Raw genomic sequence first — 18212 nt, 5'->3', positions numbered from 1 at the left:
GAAGCCAGGTCTCTTTTTAATGAACATGTTAAAGAACATAGAGGATCAACTTTTATCTATACTGATGGCTCCAAATCTGATGCTGGCGTTGGATTTGGAGTACATAGTAATGGTTTTAATTGTAGAGGTGCACTTCCTCTGACCGCTTCCATATTTACTGCCGAACTGTATGGCATATTAACCGCTATTGAGAAAATAGCGTTGGAGAAGGAGGGTAATTTTACAATTTTTAGTGATGCGAGGAGTGTCCTTCAAGCTATGGAAGTTTTTAATTCTAATAACCCTCTAGTTTTAAAGATTTTAGAATGGCTTTTCCTTATTGGACGGAGAGGTATAACAGTTCAATTTTGTTGGGTTCCAGCACATGTAGGTATGTCCGGGAATGAGAAGGCAGATTCACTGGCTAAGGAGGCTGCATCCGAGTTGCTGCCAAGAAGGTATCCCATTCCCTGTAATGATTTCTTACCTGACATCAAGAAATTGGTTTGCAATAAATGGCAACAGCAATGGGATAGTCAAGATGGCAATAAAATGAGGGAAGTAACAAATGACATATCTCCTTGGAGGTATAATATGATGCCCCGAAAATGGGAGACGTCTCTTTGTCGTCTCCGTATTGGTCACACTCGGTTGACACATGAGTTTCTGCTGAAGGGCCAACACCAACCGTATTGTGACAACTGTTTAGTACCTCTAACAGTAAGGCATTTGTTGACCGAATGCCCCAATTATAACAACTTGCGGAATAGATATTTGTTTGAGGCTCGAGGTGAGGGTGGCAGGTTCATCCTTGCCAAGATTCTTGGAAATGATGTGTCCTACCATGCAAGTGGCATTTTTAGATTTCTTTCAGAAGCAGGTCTTCTGAAAAATATTTAACTTTTATGACATTCAATTTTTATGATTTTAATTGAATACTCTCTAATTTTTTATTTTATTTAATTTTTTACTTTTGTATACATAAATTAAATGTTACCGGCGTCAATGACCTTAGATGTCAGGATGCCTGAAAACTTTAAATCATTCATTCATTCATTGAGGCTCGAGGTGAGGGTGGCAGGTTCATCCTTGCCAAGATTCTTGGAAATGATGTGTCCTACCATGCAAGTGGCATTTTTAGATTTCTTTCAGAAGCAGGTCTTCTGAAAAATATCTAACTTTTATGACATTCAATTTTTATGATTTTAATTGAATACTCTTTAATTTTTTATTTTATTTCATTTTTTATTTTTGTATACATAAATTAAATGTTACCGGCGTCAATGACCTTAGATGTCAGGATGCCTGAAAACTTTAAATCATTCATTCATTCACGATAGTGGCCATACCGTCGCCAACGGTAGCACCGAAGTGGCTCAGTAATGTAGTCCCTGATGTGAAAAGTTCCCCATATTCCCAAGTCAAGGGAAGGTGAAATGGGACCAATAATAGTGGCAATAATCTTGCAGACGGGAACTTGATCTGGGTCCTTTTAGTGTTCCGCACTAGTCATGATGCTAAGAGAGGGGGCTATGGATATAGGCATGGTAACTGGGCATCTGGAGACGACGACTTCTGCTTCTTAGTTGGATCAAGGAGTGGCAGCGAGGATTCTTTCTGAAGGAGGCTGATGCTTTCTTGATCCTTGGGGGTGAGGATCCAATTCCCGTGCATTTTAGTAGAACTGAGAACTTCAGTATAGAGTAGGCGAATGCAAAGGCAGCAACTGTAACCGACGAAGAAGTGCTTTCGGTGTGCTGGAACTTTAATTCTGGATTCTTACCGAATAAAATTTTTTGAGTATATATGCTTACTGTATTAAACTAAATGAAGTTTTTGTAACAACTAAATTTTGCAATAGAGGATGATAAAACAGCTCTGAAACTCGCACACACACCCAGATTGATCGAACAACATTCTCCAGCCAAGGGCTCTTAGACTCAAGGTCATAGCCCCCAAGAGGGCACTCAACAAATGTAAGTATAAAAAATGGGGTGTTCTTATGCAGTCACTCAGCACCAAGAGCGTGATTGCAGGTAGGGAGACACAGTCATTCAAACTAAAAAGCATAACCTCTGGGAGGACCAAAAAACCTGGCCCTAATTGGAACACAAATGAAGTTTTGAGTGGTGGAGAAAGTAGTAATAGCAGTAAGTCCCAGTAAGTAGGAGAGACTGGGAGAGGAAGTAAGAATCTTAAGTATAAGAAAGAAGGAGCAGTTTTAAGCATAAAGGCTTATTTTTGCTCGGGGGGGGGGGGGGGTGATACTAGGGGGAGAAAGGAGGAATTGAATTATGTTGGAGGGAGTCTGAAAAAACTTGAAAATCAAGGGAATCAGCTTTTCAAGGGGCAAGGATTCAACTTGGGTGATAAGGGTGGGGGGGAAGGAGGAGGAATCTGGCTAGGGTTAGGGACAGGATTGGTGACTGGGGTAGGAGTGGTGACAGGAGTGGGAGCGGTGGCTGGATCAGGATCAGTAGGCAGATGATGTGGAGGCCTAGAACGTGGAGCCCTTTGGGGCTTTGGTGGCTGTGGCGGTGGTGGTGCTGCTTTGGTAGGTGAGATGGTCTGTAATGCTTCTAATCTCCTAAGTCGCTGTGGACACCTGTTCCAGGCGTGGTGAGATCGAGCACAGTTGGGACACTTTGGCTGGGTTTCCAACCCATTCTTGTGTGCATTAATGCAGATTTGAGTTGGGTGCCGGGGCCTGCAGACTCCCCAGACCGTAGGGTTTCTGCAGTCCTGCTTGTGGTGGCCAAAGCTTTGGTAGTTGTAACAGCGTAATGGTTCAATTTCGCAGTCCTTTATGGGGAAAGTACCCCCATAGTCCGAGGTCCAGGGACGATGGGATTAGCCCAATGAAGGCTTTGTGATTCCTCTGGTGGGCTGCTGGTGTCTTCCCAGGCGGCGTTCAGCATGAGCAACATTGCTGCAGTCAGTGATAAATGATTGGCATGTCGGTGGGTAAGTTTCAGACAACTGCCTTCCTCAATTTCTTAGCTGGATCAAGAGAGGTCAGTGAGGCTTCCCTCAGAAGGAGGCTGGCGCTATCCTGGTTCTTTTGGGTTATAATCATTTTGCCCTTGAGAATTGTTCTGGCAGTAATCTTGTTCCTGGATTAGCAGTTGCAATAGCAGCTACTGCTGCATAGGAAGGTGCACCTTCTACTGCTTGCAACCGGAATCTTGGCTTGGAAGATACTTTGGGTCTATGCAGTGGGACAAGGCTCTGGAGCAGGTTCCACAGCCGGGACGAGAGTGGTAGTGGCCTCAGCAAGCAGTTCAGTCAGGCACCTGGTGCAGTTACAATCTGGCAGATGTGACTTTGCCAGATCAGGAGCCTGAAAGGCCATGGCTGAAGTATCTGCCTCTTGTACGGAGTGCTGGACAGTGGTGTGGTAACAGAGGAAAATTCCTGGGCAAGTTCAGCTGCTGTAGGTGGGTCCTCAGCTTTCATTTTCTTGGTTGCAGGTGGTCCTCCAGGAGCAGGGAAGGAGGTCTGAGCAGAAGCTCTAATTGCAACAGGAGATGCAGTGGTGGACTTCGGTGTGGTACCCTTGGAAGGAGGAGTTCTGGCCTTTGGTCGAGGTATGCACTTTGCCAGTGAGAGGTCTGAGGATCCAAAGATAATAGTGTTTTCATACTTTATCTGATGCAAACTTGAGATCAATGAAAACTGGGTATTAGTTAACTTGTATTAGTTTTCTACTTCACTCAGATCCTTTCTGTTCCTTAGATTGCCCAGAGCTTTTCTCCAGAAGGGGCCTTTGGCGGCAAAATGTCATAACCCCTAATTACAAACATGATTTTTGAGGCTAGAAAATTATGCAAATGTCCCGAAAACCGAATTACTGGCTGACTGTATGTGAAACTGAAATTTCAAATTCTGATGAGGGTTGAATTTCTGACAGTGTACATACTATATCACATCATCCACTGATCCTTTATTTTTACATCAAGAAAATATATTGTATATTATATGTACCATTCTTCAGAACTTGCATTGGTTTTAATTCATAGTATTTCTTCACTACATGACTTAAGATATATTTAGAAAGATATAAAAGGAGGGAGCACAATGTGTGGCTTGATTTGAAGTGCTTGTTGCTTCATACCTAGAGAAAATGGGGAATATTGGATTTAATCAGAATTATTATTTCGAGATTCATATACTTTACAAATCATATATCTTTCACGTTATTATGCATAGATAATTGTATTGATATTTTTATGTAAAATCATCGTTATTGAATAATTATTTTGAGCACGTATGCCCTTTTTATCCTCATTCTTATAATACAGGTGTTTGCAGAAGGTGTCAGAAGATTTCCAAAATTTGAATAGATTGGTATCGCTTCTCGGCCTTTTGGCTAAGATCAAAGTGTAGTATCTGTTCTTATCAGCTTAATATCTGATACGATCCCCATGTGGGATCTACGATATTAAACTGATTTTTGGGTCTTGGCGAAGTGCTAGGGGCTTGCTCCACCTTTGCCGCGGATCGGCCCGGTATTGCAGTACCTCCGGGATCGGTCCACTCCCCTCGGGGAGAAATAAAAACCATCATTCTACTAAACTAAGCTCCATAAACGAGTCTCCCTCATTCTAATTTCTCTAAAGATTATCTATCAAATGGTCACTCAATATTTAGCAATAAATATTTTCATGGTAGGTAATGGTTTTTATTGAAAACCCAATTATTCATCCAGATGTCAGTAGCTATTATCAACAAATAAAATAGGCTTTAATCAGATTTTAATTGAAGATTTATAAAAGCTCCATCAATTTTCAGGCTAATAATTCATTGTTTTCATCAAGTTTAATTAATCTTCATTTTTAATGCTGTAACATCCTATTTATAGGGGGTATAATTTTTCTTTTTTATATTATTTTCCTATTGTCATTATCTTTTCCATACTGAGATGCTTCCTTCCAATCACATTGCCAAGTTACCCATATTCATTTTATACTTAGCAATTATCTCTACACATTAGTAACGCAAGTGAATAATAGATTCTCTTTCTCCATACCTTAATTGAAATTTTATATGCTGTGTCTACTGAGAAGTCGACCTAAGTATTATTTTTAGCATTTCTATAATTTGATTATCATTCTTATTTAGATTAAGAAAAAGACCACTGTTTAATGGAAGTTTGCAAAGATCAAGCTTCAACAAAATATAATACACATATTTGATGTAAGATAAGAACAATATGTAAATGAACATAAAGTATAAGTCATGGAAGATTATGGTGATCATTATAAAGCTTCAATTAATGGGTGTCTTAACACAAGTGGAATTATATAAGGATACTTGTTAGGAAGGCCGTTACTACTTTTCAGCCTTGAAGGAGACCTTGCAGAAAAACCCTCCTCAACCACAGCAGCCGCCAAAAGCTCAGAAGCCTCCTCGCCAGAGAATTCACTGCCAACATTCCATTATTTCTGATCCTGTCATCCCTAATTCATCAGCACCTACACCTTCCCCACATCTGTCCCAATTCCCCCCCCCCCCCCCCCGGTCCTTACCCGACCAATAGAATCTTTGTCCCTTGAAGACCTGATCACCACATTCCTCCAACTTTTCTCCAGGCTCATTTCCCTTTTTAAAGTTCCCAAATCGCTCCAATCCCTTATACGGATCTGCGTCTCCTCCCAGACAAACCCCCCACCATCCTTACCACCCTAAATTCCTTTTTTTTTATCACCCCATAAATATTTCAACAGGAGAATTAGTCCAATTTGCAAAGGATAAAGAGAAGTAACGAACACAATTATAAATGGGCTCCAAAAGGGAAAAATAGCCAGTGAGGAAAGGAAACAAATGAACAAAATTAGAAATAATGAACAATTAAAATGGAATATTTAAAAAAGAGTAATAACATCAAAACAGATATTTTATAAATAAATTATAAAACAACATATCAGCATGTTCAACAGAAAAACATCAAGTGCAAGTTTGAACTTTTGAAGTTCTACCAATTCAACCACCTGATTAGGAAGATTCCACAACTTGGTCACAGCTGGAATAAAACTTCTAGAATACTGTGTAGCATTGAGCCTCATGTTTGGTTGGTTGGTCTAGATTACCCGGGCATTAAGCCCGAACTGGGGCTCTTAGACTGGAAGTCATAGCCCCAAACAGTTGCAGTCCCGACCTTACAGTCGGTTCAGCAATTTCAAGTTCTCGGCTCTCGAGACTTATTCTTTCTAATCAGTAGCTCTTTGCAGAGCTGTTCCACTCAATAATTGGTGATCAGTTTGTTCAAACAGTAAGCTTCAACTCAACAGGCTCACATGCCTAGACTTACAGTCGCTCAGCTCCTTGAGCATAACTGCAAGTAGGGAGGTGCGGCCGCTCAGCACCAAGAGCATAACCGCCAGGGGGACCAGGAAACCAGGTCCATACTGGAACTGAAGTGAAAGTTTTAAGCAGTTGGTAAAAGTAGCGACAGTAGCAAGTCCCAGTGAGTAGAAGAGACTGGGAGAGGAGGGAAGAAACTTTAGTAGTAGAGAAAAGGAGCAGTTTAAAGCATAGTTGCTTATCCCTGCTCAGTGGGGGGAGTTGCTAGGGCAGAGAGGAGGGATTGAACTGTATTGGAGGGAGTCTTGGCAAGTGCTAGCTGTAGTATCAAGGGGATCAGCATTTCAACTGGCAAGGACTCAGCCTGGGAAATGATGGAGGGGATTGAAGGGGAAGGGGGAGGAATCTGGGTAGGAGTGGGAGCAGGGTTGATGATTAGGATAGGAGCAGTGGTAGGTGTTTGGCCAGTGGCTGTGGTAGGAGCAACTGGATGAGAAACCACTGGAGAACGAGGAGGAGGTCTGGAACGTAGAGCTCGTTGGGGCTTTGGCAGCTGCTGTGGTGCTGCTGTTGTAGTGGTAGGTGGGCCGGTCTGTGGTGGTGGTATCCTATTCAGGAACTCTGGACACCTGTTTCAGGCGTGGTGGAGTCCAGCACAGTTGGGACACTTGGCATGGGTTTCTAACCCTCCTTGGTGTGCATCTATACAGGTTTGAGTTCGGTGGGCTTCAGTCTCACTAGGTAGCCAGTTGCAGTAGTTAACAACACCCCTTTGCACCTGGCATCATATTTTTAGGATTTTCATGTAAGGTCCTTAAATATTTTGAGTTGGTATATCCTGGTTTCTTGGTCGGTTCTTTCTGTCCTTAAAAAAGGGAATACATGCTATTGTAAATGAGATGCAGTCTGTGAATAGGCATTTCTCGTGGTGCTGGGCCAATAATGGGCTATTCTTAGGCACAAAACCCACATGGCTGATAAGTTCTTCTCTGAAGCTGCGATAATACCTGCATTTTGTGCATGTGCAATTTGCAGTGGAGGAGCTGTACAGGCTTCTGCAGTGGGTAATCCATAGTGTTTAGAGGTCCTTTGCAAAGTCTTTAAGCTGTGGATCGGCCAAAGACATTGTATCCCTGAAACCCTGGTCAGAGACCAGAGAATTCTGGTTTACAGCCGAAAATTTCAGCCAGTTCCTGATCGGAATTACAGCCAAAATTTTCAGCCAGGTAACTGGGAGGGGATCTGTGAGTCCCCCGTGCGATGTCCACTGTGCCGGGTAAGCAGGTTCTTGAGCGGGTAGAGTGATCCTCTCAGTCTGGGAGCGGAGCTAAGACTGAGACTGACTTAATGTTTGGAAAGTCAAATCCAGGATAAGTCACAGTTGCGTATTTAATATAAAGTTTACAATTTAGGTAAAAAGAAACAGTTTACAGCAACGCATTTCAAACGGATCGCCTCTCTTCCCCAGGCTGGAGTAGAATGGACAAACGATGCTGGCAACGTCCTTTTATATAGTGATATTGGCTCATGGGAAGAGGCGGTAAATTTACATTGGCCGCCTCCGGCGCCATGGGTGTAGCAAGTAGTGCAAGTAGTGACATGAGCGGGGCAGTGAATTTTCATTGGCTGAGACACTCGCCGGGAGTGGCTGAGTCTCAATCAGGCTGCATTTCCACTCGCTCATAGGTGATGAGTCACTATATTGCTCTGTGACGACTATGCTCCGATTGTTGGAAGTGCTTACTGAGATGGTATCGATGTTAGGCAAGCTGCTTGGGCTCTGATCAGAGTGGTCTTGGTTTGGGATGTCTCAATAAGTGGTCATTCTTAGGATGTTGTTCCTACATCAGGAGTGGAGCAGTAACATTTCTTGTGTCATATTAAGCGATGGTTTTTCCCGCTGTATGAGGAGGGTTTCAAGGATCTTAACTCTTCTGCTGTCAGGAGCACGGCCAATGATCTTGGTACTCTTAATGATTTCCCATTTAATGTTGGGATTGTGCATCTGAAGGGCATGTGCTCTTATTGTCCCTTGCTGGACATGACTGGACAGTCGCTCAGAGAGTCGCATAATGGTCATTCCTATGTAACGTCCAGGGCATCCTAGAATAGGACATTGGTAGTAATAAACCACATTGGACTGCCTAAGGAAGTCCTGTATCGGCAGGGCTGGATTGTTTCTCATGATGCGGGACTTCGTCTTAGCTGTCTGGTAGTAGATTGTTGTAACAATATGTGAATGTTGTGGTCAGGATTTCGTATGTAATCAGTGTATGAATATTGTTTGGTACGCTGTCTAAGTTTGTAAATGATATCTGTTGTTTATGTTTGGGTAAGTCACGTGACCACAGAGTCTTCCGCATTCTCCCCCGCTCTACGAATGTTGGCTCGGCAATGCTGTATAACTTGCTGTTTAACTTGTATAATAAACTAAGGTTAATTACCCTCAGCTTATCAATCAGAACATGGTGTTAGGACAATTGTGAACTTGATCTTCTATAGGGGAGACGTGGTTCCTGATGATGTCTCTCACAGCCTTCTCGTCCTTCTGGTATTCTTTGTGCATGTATCCTTTGCAGTATGAAGGCGAAAGAACAAATATTATGGAAAAGTTGGATTTTTTAATGGCAGAATTCCGAGAAATGAAGAAAAGAACATCATATCAGAACAGGAAGGAAGCATGGGAGAATCCATATTATTACCAATATTAAATAATGGGAATGAAACACAAACCATAATAGTGATGAATGCACAGGGTTTAGTCACGAGTAACTCTAAAAGGAAAAAAGAGTTCCTAGAAGAACTAACCCAAATTGAAAAAATAGATATATTAAATATAAGTGAAACATGGTATTCTCAAGAGACTGGCAGTGATGACCAGATAAAGGGTTTCCAAACTTATAGATCAGACAGAAAAAATAGGAATCAAGGGGGAACTGCAATATATGGAAGAGACATAAATCAAGGAAAAGTCTGTGAAAAATACAGCAACACAGAATGTGAATTGATTGCGGTAGAATTTGAATTTGAAAAACTAGTGAATATTGTAGTTTACAGACCCCCAAATACTAAGGAGTTTGACATAATAATAGAAAAAATAGATGATATATGTAGAAACCATAAAGACTGGAATATACTCCTATCCGGAGATTTTAACTTTCCTTTCGTGGATTGGAAAGAACGGATAGAAGAAAGTGGTTGTATGTATACATATAAAAAAGAGAGTAATAGTAGCGCAGAAGATAAGAGGCAATTTGAAAAGCTTCAAGATATGCTATTAGAACATAATATGCAACAAATAAACCACATTCCAACAAGAAAGGAAAATGTCCTAGATCTAGTATTTGTGAATGAGGTGAATTATGTTAAAGAAATAATAGTGTATAATACGGGAATTTCAGACCACAATGTCATAGAATTGATAGTTCATTCCAAAGCAAGTGATCACAGAATTAATAAAAGCACAAAACTTTGGGAAGGATATGGAAAATATAATTTTTACAGTAAGAATATAAAATGGTCAGAAATAAATGAAGAACTGAATAAAGAATGGAAAAAATGTATTTATAAGTGATAATATACAGGTAAATACGGACATACTGTACAAAATACTGGAGAAAATTGTTGAAAAATATGTACCGAAAAAAATCAATAAACAAAAGACGTGCATACCAAGAGACAGAAGGATCTTATTTCAGAAAATTAGAAAGTGGAAGAAAAATCTTGCAAAAGAAAAAAATGTGTGGAAAATGAGGGAAATAAAATGTAAGATAGAAAATGCAGAACAAAAGATTATACAGTCGAAAGAAAATGAAAAAAGGGACTTAGAAGAAAGGACACTTCAAAATATAAAAAGAAACCCCAAAGTACTTTACTCCTATGCAAAAAAGATGAATAAAGGGAGAATAGAAATAGGCCCTCTAAGAATTGAAGGACGGCTAACGAATGAAAAAAAGGAAATATGCAACATATTAGCAGAAAAATATAAGAGTGAGTTCACGCCAAGAATTGCGAATGAGAATAATGAAACAGAAATGACAGAAGAAAATGTTGAATATCTAACGGATATAGATATTAATGAAGCAGATATTGTCATGGCTATAAACGAAATTAAAAATGGATCGGCAGCCAGACCAGATGGAGTTCCAGCGATTTTGTTAAAAAAAACTGCAAACACTATCGCGAAGCCGCTTGCAATACTACTAAGACAGAGTGTAGATATGAGCGAGATATATGTTAAACATAAATTAGCTTATATAACCCCTATCTTCAAAAGTGGATCAAGACTAGAGGCAAGCAATTATAGACCTGTTAGTCTAACATCACATATTATGAAAGTGTATGAGAGGGTAATAAAAAAGAAAATAATGAACCATTTGGTCAAAAATAATTTGTTTAATATGGGTCAACACGGTTTCGTACCTGGAAAAAGTACACAGACCCAACTGATAGCACACTATGAAAACATGTACAAAAATATGATAAATGAAAAAGACACAGATGTGATCTATCTAGATTTTGCAAAAGCCTTTGACAAGGTAGACCATAACATATTGGAGAAAAAAATGAGAAAGCATAATATTGTGGGAAAGATAGGAAAATGGGTAAAAGAATTCCTGCAAAACAGAAAACAGATAGTGGTTGCAAATGACGAGAAATCAGATGAAGCCCAGGTAATATCGGGTGTGCCACAAGGTACGGTATTAGCTGCACTGCTGTTTGTTATTATGATCTCAGACATAGACTGTGATGTTGAAAACTCCGTAGTGAAAAGTTTCGCCGATGACACAAGAATAAGTAGAGAAATTACTTGTGATGAAGATAGGAACTCACTACAAAGAGATCTAAACAAAATATATGAATGGGCGGAGATAAATAGGATGGTATTTAACTCCGATAAATTCGAATCAATAAATTATGGAAACAGAGAAGGAATGGTGTATGCATACAAGGGACCTAATAATGAGACAATCACAAACAAGGAAGCAATTAAAGACCTTGGTGTAATTTTAAATAGGAATATGTTATGCAACGACCAAATAGCAACACTGTTGGCTAAATGTAAAGCAAAAATGGGAATGTTATTCAGACACTTTAAAACAAGAAAAGCTGAACACATGATTATGCTTTACAAAACTTATGTGCGTAGTTCACTCGAGTACTGCAATGTGATATGGTACCCACACTACCAAAAGGATATTGCGCAAATAGAGAGTGTACAAAGGTCCTATACTGCTAGAATAGAAGAAGTTAAGGACCTTGACTACTGGGAAAGACTGCAATTTAAAACTATACAGTCTGGAAAGGAGAAGAGAATGCTACATGATAATACAAGCATGGAAGCAAATAGAAGGAATTACTGAAAACATCATGGAGCTTAAAATATCAGAAAGAGCAAGCCGAGGTAGATTAATAGTGCCAAAAAATATTCCAGGTAAACTGAGAAAGGCGCACAGGACATTAATCCACTACGCACCAGCATCGATAATGCAGCGACTATTTAATGTGCTGCCAGCTCATCTAAGAAACATATCAGGAGTGAGCGTAGATGTGTTTAAGAATAAGCTCGATAAATACCTAAGATGCATCGGTGCTACTATAGCGTGAGGTCTACCACACTATAGCGTGAGATCTACCTCCCGTTAGCACTATAGCGTGAGGTCTACTGCTGAGTTATTCGTCCCTCATAGATAAAACACATTTCATACATTTGTTTAAGCAATAAACACATAATTTAAACATATCTTAGAAATGACTTAAATAGATAATTGTATTTCTAGTTACATTAAAAAACGGAATAAAGGTAAAAGTAAACATGTTATATATTTCCATACAGTACATTCATTCTAGCGATACACTCTTCGTACATCTAACATGTTATCATATATTTCCATACATTTATTCTAGCGATACACTCTTCGTAGATCAAACGTGTTATCATATATTTCCAAACATTTATTCTAGCGATACACTCTTCGTACATCAAACAGGCTAATCTAGCGATACACATTTCGTACATCTTCTAAGAATGACACAAATAGATCATTGGAATTTTTCTCATCACCTTCCAGCAAAAATTAACAAGATGAGACTGGAACAGCTGACGACCAACACCTCGCGTTCTCTTCAGAATCATCGTTTTAGCATCCAACCACGATCGCTCAATTGATATCTCTTTTAGGCCGAGGGAAAAACTGATTTAGGAGCTACATTTGCTTCCTTTTATATAGACAGGTCACGTTTTTTATGGATTTGGGCAGTTCACATGTTCGATGGTTAGGTGCGGGTCTCTGGGACGCTGGTCACCGGCTAGACCTCACCCTCCACCTGGGTAGGCGACATATGGCGGTAGACCTCCCGCTATAGTAGCACCGATGCATCCCAGACCATCCAAGACTGGAAGATGCAAAATACACCGGAAGATGCATTAGCAACTCTCTGGTGGATATACGAGGTGCCTCACACTGAGGGACCTGGGGGAACCCAACCAAAAAATAAGGCAATAAGTATAGGTTGATGGTGGTCGGGGTGTCCACTGTTCGTTGATCACCCTAGTACTATGTGTCTGTGACTACCTTGATCTCGCAATTTACTTGCCTGTTTGAATAACCATTGTTCACAAGGACCTGGGTAATGTGGTTAAGTTCATGAATGCCGGCCCAGGAGGAGCAATGAGTGAGGGCCCTGCAGATCTAGGCCTTGATGGTAGAGGCCTTATACCTGGTAGGGCATTCATTGTCTCCATTAAGGCATTATCCTAGGTTGGTAGGCTTGGTGTAGAGACGGGTGTTGAATCCTGAAGAATCGGGTGAGATGAAGAAATCTAGGAAGAGTAGTCATCTCATGTTGCTATGTTCCACAGTAAACCTAAGGGAACTGCACTCCTCAAACGTCCTGTGAAGAGTCTCAATGTCCTGAACAGAAGGAGCCATGACGAAGGTGTCGTCGATATACCTCACATACACAACAGGACAATGTGTGTGTGAGAAGACCCTCTCTTCGACAACCCCCATGTACAGTGGAAGTTGGTGAAGAGCACACCGGGGGCGGGGGAAGCCCATCACCACACCATCATTCTGTATGTGTGGCCCCTGTGGGAGGTGAAAGGGGATTTCCTTGTATATATTTCAAGAAGGGTGCGAAGGTCCTCCTCAAGGATGTTCCAAGTTGGGGTAGAAGGGTCCCTCTAGACTCCAAAATCAGGTCAATCGTCTCCCCAACAGGAATGATTGTGAAGACTGCTTCCATATCTCGAGAAGCGATGGTGTTATTATTGGGGAATCCTTTTTTACCTAAAGAGTAAACCTTATATTAAATACTTGACTGTGACTTATCCTGAATTTGAGTTCCCAACCATGAAGAATTAATTTTGCTCAATTACTGCTGAATGCAGTAATCCTGAAAAGATCATCAGAGCTATAGAGAAGATAGAATCTAAAATTAATGTCAATGAGGCAGCCATTGTTTTCAACCAACCCTATAGGTAATAGGTTGGCCAGGCCACCAGCCGCCCGTCGAGATACTTCCGCTGGAGAGGTATGGGGTCCTTTGACTGGCCAGACAGTACTACATTGGATCCTTCTCACTGGTTACGGATCTTTCCCTTTACCTACACATACACCGAATAGTCTGGCCTATTCTATACAGATTGTCCTCTGTTCTCATACACCTGCAACACTGAGATTACCAAACAATTCTTCTTCACCTAAGGGGTTAACTACTGTACTGTAATTGTTTGAGGCTCGAGGTGAGGATGGCAGGTTCATCCTTGCCAAGATCCTTGGACATGATGTGTCGTACAATGCTAGTTCCATTTTTAAATTGATATCAGAAGCAGGTCTTCTTAATGCTATTTAACTTTTATAACATAATTATTTCTAGTGGCATTTTAAAATTTATATCAGAAGCAGGTCTTCTCAATGATATTTAACTTTTATTTATAATAAACGATATCGGCATCGATGACCTTCGATGTCAGGATGCCAGAGAACTTCAAATCAATCAATCAATCAATCTATCACCGCTGCATAGGAGGGTGCCCCTTCCACAGCTGGTAGCTTGAATTTAGGAAGCTGCTTCGGATCCATTATGATGGGACGTTGCTTTGGGTCAGGATCAACAGCTGGAGTGAGAATAGAAGTGGCTTCCTCAATGAGTTGAGTCAGGCATCTGGTGCAGTTGCAATCTGGCAGATGTGACTCTGCAAGAGGAGAGGCCAGAGTGTCAGTGGACGGATCCATATCCATGTCTTTAGTTGGGGTGCTGGAACAATGCGAGGCTGCTGGAGCAGAGTCCTGGGCTGGGATGTTGTCAGGTGATGTGCTGGTTCTTCCTTTCTTCTTCTTCTTCACAGCAGGAGGCTCCACTGGAGAGGGAGAGGAGACAGGAATGGTGTCAGAAGGTCTGGAAGTGACCTTGCAAAAACGAGGAGAGTTGTAGGGAAGATTACTCATGGTGGCTGAGTTGTCCAGGTCTTTTAACAATCTATCAAGGTTGCCAGGAGGATGGAAGTCAAAGATGACAGTGGTACTGATCTTCAGTAGAAGGGCTTCTTTATAAATTGGAAGCTCCCAGTTTCTTCCAGTCACGAGGGAGTACATGAGGTCATGGTACAGATTGCATAGGTCACATATGCACAGTAGCTTGTATTCAACAAAGTCATTACTGTAGGCCTACTGCTTAGCTAATCCCAGCTCATCGGCGGCCAAGAAGAAAGCATGAACAGCAGTGGCTACTTGGTGTCTGTGGTATGATGTGTATTTCTTGCAGTCGTTGCAAAGGGGTGGACAGTGGAGGTGCTCACAGTCGTAGCAGAAACTGCAGATGAAGGACTTGCTGTAGGTCAACAGCTAGCTGTAGGGCCGAAAATTTCAGCCCAACAGAAAGCTGGACTACGAGCTGGTGTCCCCTGTGCCGGCTAAGCAGATTCTTAAGCTGGCGGAGCGATCTTCTCAGTCTGGGAGCTGAGTTGAGTGAGACTCGGTACTGTTGATGTGTTGTAGTCAGCCAAGTTATGTAGCTTGTCTAATAACTTGGTATTATTTTCCACGTTTTATTTTCTAACACTAAAGTTTTCATGGTGGGAATATTAAACTTTGAAATAGGTTTATGGTTACGAAATAGTGATTGATGAAAAACATCATATTTTTATAGTGTTATTCATAAATTGCATAAAATTCTGATATATTTTGAGTACACAAAATCTAGGGAATGAGTCAGCCACCTGACATTTATATTATCGATCCTTCTTATAGGTTTAAAGGGAGATGATGAGATGGTTCTCATGCATTAAAGTGTGAAGCCTGTACCACCAAGTTACGACAACTTGCAGGCAAAACCCATCTGATCCCTTTGGTTTGGAACTAGAATGCATTAAATTGCATTCTTATAATCATCCAATGGAATAATTACATGAGATAACTTGAATTATTATTATTATTATTATTATTATTACTTACTAAGCTACAACCCTAGTTGGAAAAGCAGTATGCTATAAACCCAGGGGCTCCAACAGGGAAAATAGCTCAGTGCGGAAAGGAAAAAAGGAAAATAAAATATTCTAAGAAGAGTAACAACAATAAATATCTCCTATATAAACTATAAAAACTTTAACAAAACAAGAAGAAGAGAAATAAGATAGGAGAGTGTGCTCGAGTGTACCCTCAAGCAAGAGAACTCTAACCCAAGACAGTGAAAGGCCATGGTACAGAGGCTATGGCACTACCCAAGACTAGAGAACAGTGGTTTGATTTTGGAGTGTCCTTCTCCTAGAAGAGCTGCTTACCATAGCTAAAGAGTCTCTTCTACCCTTACCAAGAGGAAAGTGGCACTGAACAAGTACAGTGCAGTAACCCCTTGGGTGATGAAGAATTGTTTGGTAATTTGTGTTGTCAGGTGTATGAGGATAGAGGAGAATATGTAAAGAATATGCCAGACTATTCAGTGTGTATGTAGGCAAAGGGAAAATGAACCGTAACCAGAGAGGAGGATCCAATGTAGTACTGTCTGGCCAGTCAAAAGACCCCATAACTCTCTAGCGGTAGTATCTCAACGGGTGGCTGGTGCCCTGGCCAACCTACTACCTATAAAATTGGTATAAGTATTACTCGCTTATTATATAATTGGATTCCTTTTCGTTTTGCTCAAAATAACCATGATCCATTGGCATTACATAGTTATTTAAACTTTATTGGTATTTAGTCATCAAAAAATAATTAGCAATATTCATACAAATATGTAGGCTATACGTGGCAGAAGACGATGAATTTACCCCACCTTCCTATGTAAATAAGTTCTCCATTATTTTCAATTTCTATTTGAGCAAGAAAATTATATAAAGCAAATTCAGTATTCTTAGGAAAAATTATCCCCATCATGAATGGCAACCTTTCAAAAAAGAATATTTACATTAATGATGATTTGCTTTTCAAAATTATCTACATGACATTTGGAAACTTTACAATATTTATGATCACCATTAGGTATATATATATATATATATATATATATATATATATATATGTATATATATATATATATATATATATATATATATATATACATATATATATATATATATATATATATATATATATATGTATGTATGGATGTATGTATGTATATATATATGTATACATATATATATATATATTATATATATATATATATATATATATATATATATATATATATATATATATATATGTATATATATATATTTATTTTGTAAGAAATTAGCGTGGGAACCGATGTCCAAGAAAACCTCCCCATAACATATATGCATGATCCTAGACTGGGTGAGTGAAGTTCCAACATATCAGAAACTTCTGCTGCAGTATTGCAGTTCGTCACCCTCTTAACGAGAGAATGCCTTGTCGAAGTCATTCTGCTTCAACAGGAAATATTGTTTTCATGTTGAAGTATTGTGACAGGTAAGAGGGCTCTCGAACTTGGGGAAATTGCTCCCCTAGTTTGAATCTGAATTTCTCTCTCTCATCTTTTTCTTCCATTGAATATTGTTTCGACTTCCTAATTTTATAAACTTTCGTGTTGTTGTCCCAACTATATGAGTAAAGTTTCCCTTATTTTATATATGTACATATTTATATAAATTTATCCATTTTTTTTTTTTATCTGTTTCTACATCCGTCCTGCTTCGATGAATGAGATGAGGTATCACGGTTGGGAGGTATTTGTATTCAAAGCTATATGTGAGAGTATTGGATGATCTCAGCCATCCCGAAGATGGTTTGGACCTTTTAGGCGGAACTATTCTCAAGGGTTGGGTCTTCGGAATCCAGGGGGATCCAATGCTTGGGGTAGGACTCTCAGTTTCTGGCTGGAAACCCATCATAACATATATGGGGAGGATGATTCCATAGTTTCTCGGTCTCAGTCCTAACAGGCGGGTTCAGCTTACACCTGTGCCTCTAGATCTGTTTTGATGCTATCCTTTGGGTAGGGTATGTGGTGGACCATCTGAGAAGTATGCTCTCATGTTGCTGATAGTGGTGAGTGCAAATTTCCTTTCCAACGTATGAGGCCTGAATATTCCCGAGCAGGTGAACAAACAAATAGAAACCAAACATGGCCCTTTTCCTTCCTATGGATTCTGCTGACAACAGACCCCCCCCCCCTTGATATACTGTGCAGGAACACAAATGGCAGGATTTACAAAGGCAGGAATAGGATTGGAAGTAGGCAAGGTAATGGCTCCTTGTGCGAAGGTCTCCCTACGCGTTTGGTGGTGGTACAGTGGTATTGGTTGAAGAGGCGGTCGGTAGTACCCCTATCCTCTTCAGAAACTCGGGACATTTCTTGTTCCTAACATGATGTGGAAGTACACAGTTGGATCACTTTGGGAATGTTTCTTTCCCCTCCCTTGCGTGCATCAATTCACGTCCTTGTAGGGTGCCTCTGGCTGCAGACAC

At 40.4% G+C, this 18212-nt stretch overlaps 1 non-coding gene across 1 annotated transcript; it reads left to right on the top strand.

Moving 5' to 3' along the window:
* Positions 1–4328: 4328 nt before the first annotated feature.
* Positions 4329–4521, top strand: LOC137627975 (U2 spliceosomal RNA). The gene has a single exon (XR_011041283.1). It is a non-coding gene; the product is annotated as a U2 spliceosomal RNA (small nuclear RNA).
* The last annotated feature ends 13691 nt before the right edge of the window (positions 4522–18212 follow it).

The sequence above is a fragment of the Palaemon carinicauda genome, chromosome 35, assembly GCF_036898095.1.
Source record: "Palaemon carinicauda isolate YSFRI2023 chromosome 35, ASM3689809v2, whole genome shotgun sequence".
Taxonomy (NCBI): domain Eukaryota; kingdom Metazoa; phylum Arthropoda; class Malacostraca; order Decapoda; family Palaemonidae; genus Palaemon; species Palaemon carinicauda.
The sequence above is the reverse complement of the archived record's forward strand: the minus strand, read 5'-3'. Positions and strand labels throughout refer to the sequence as shown.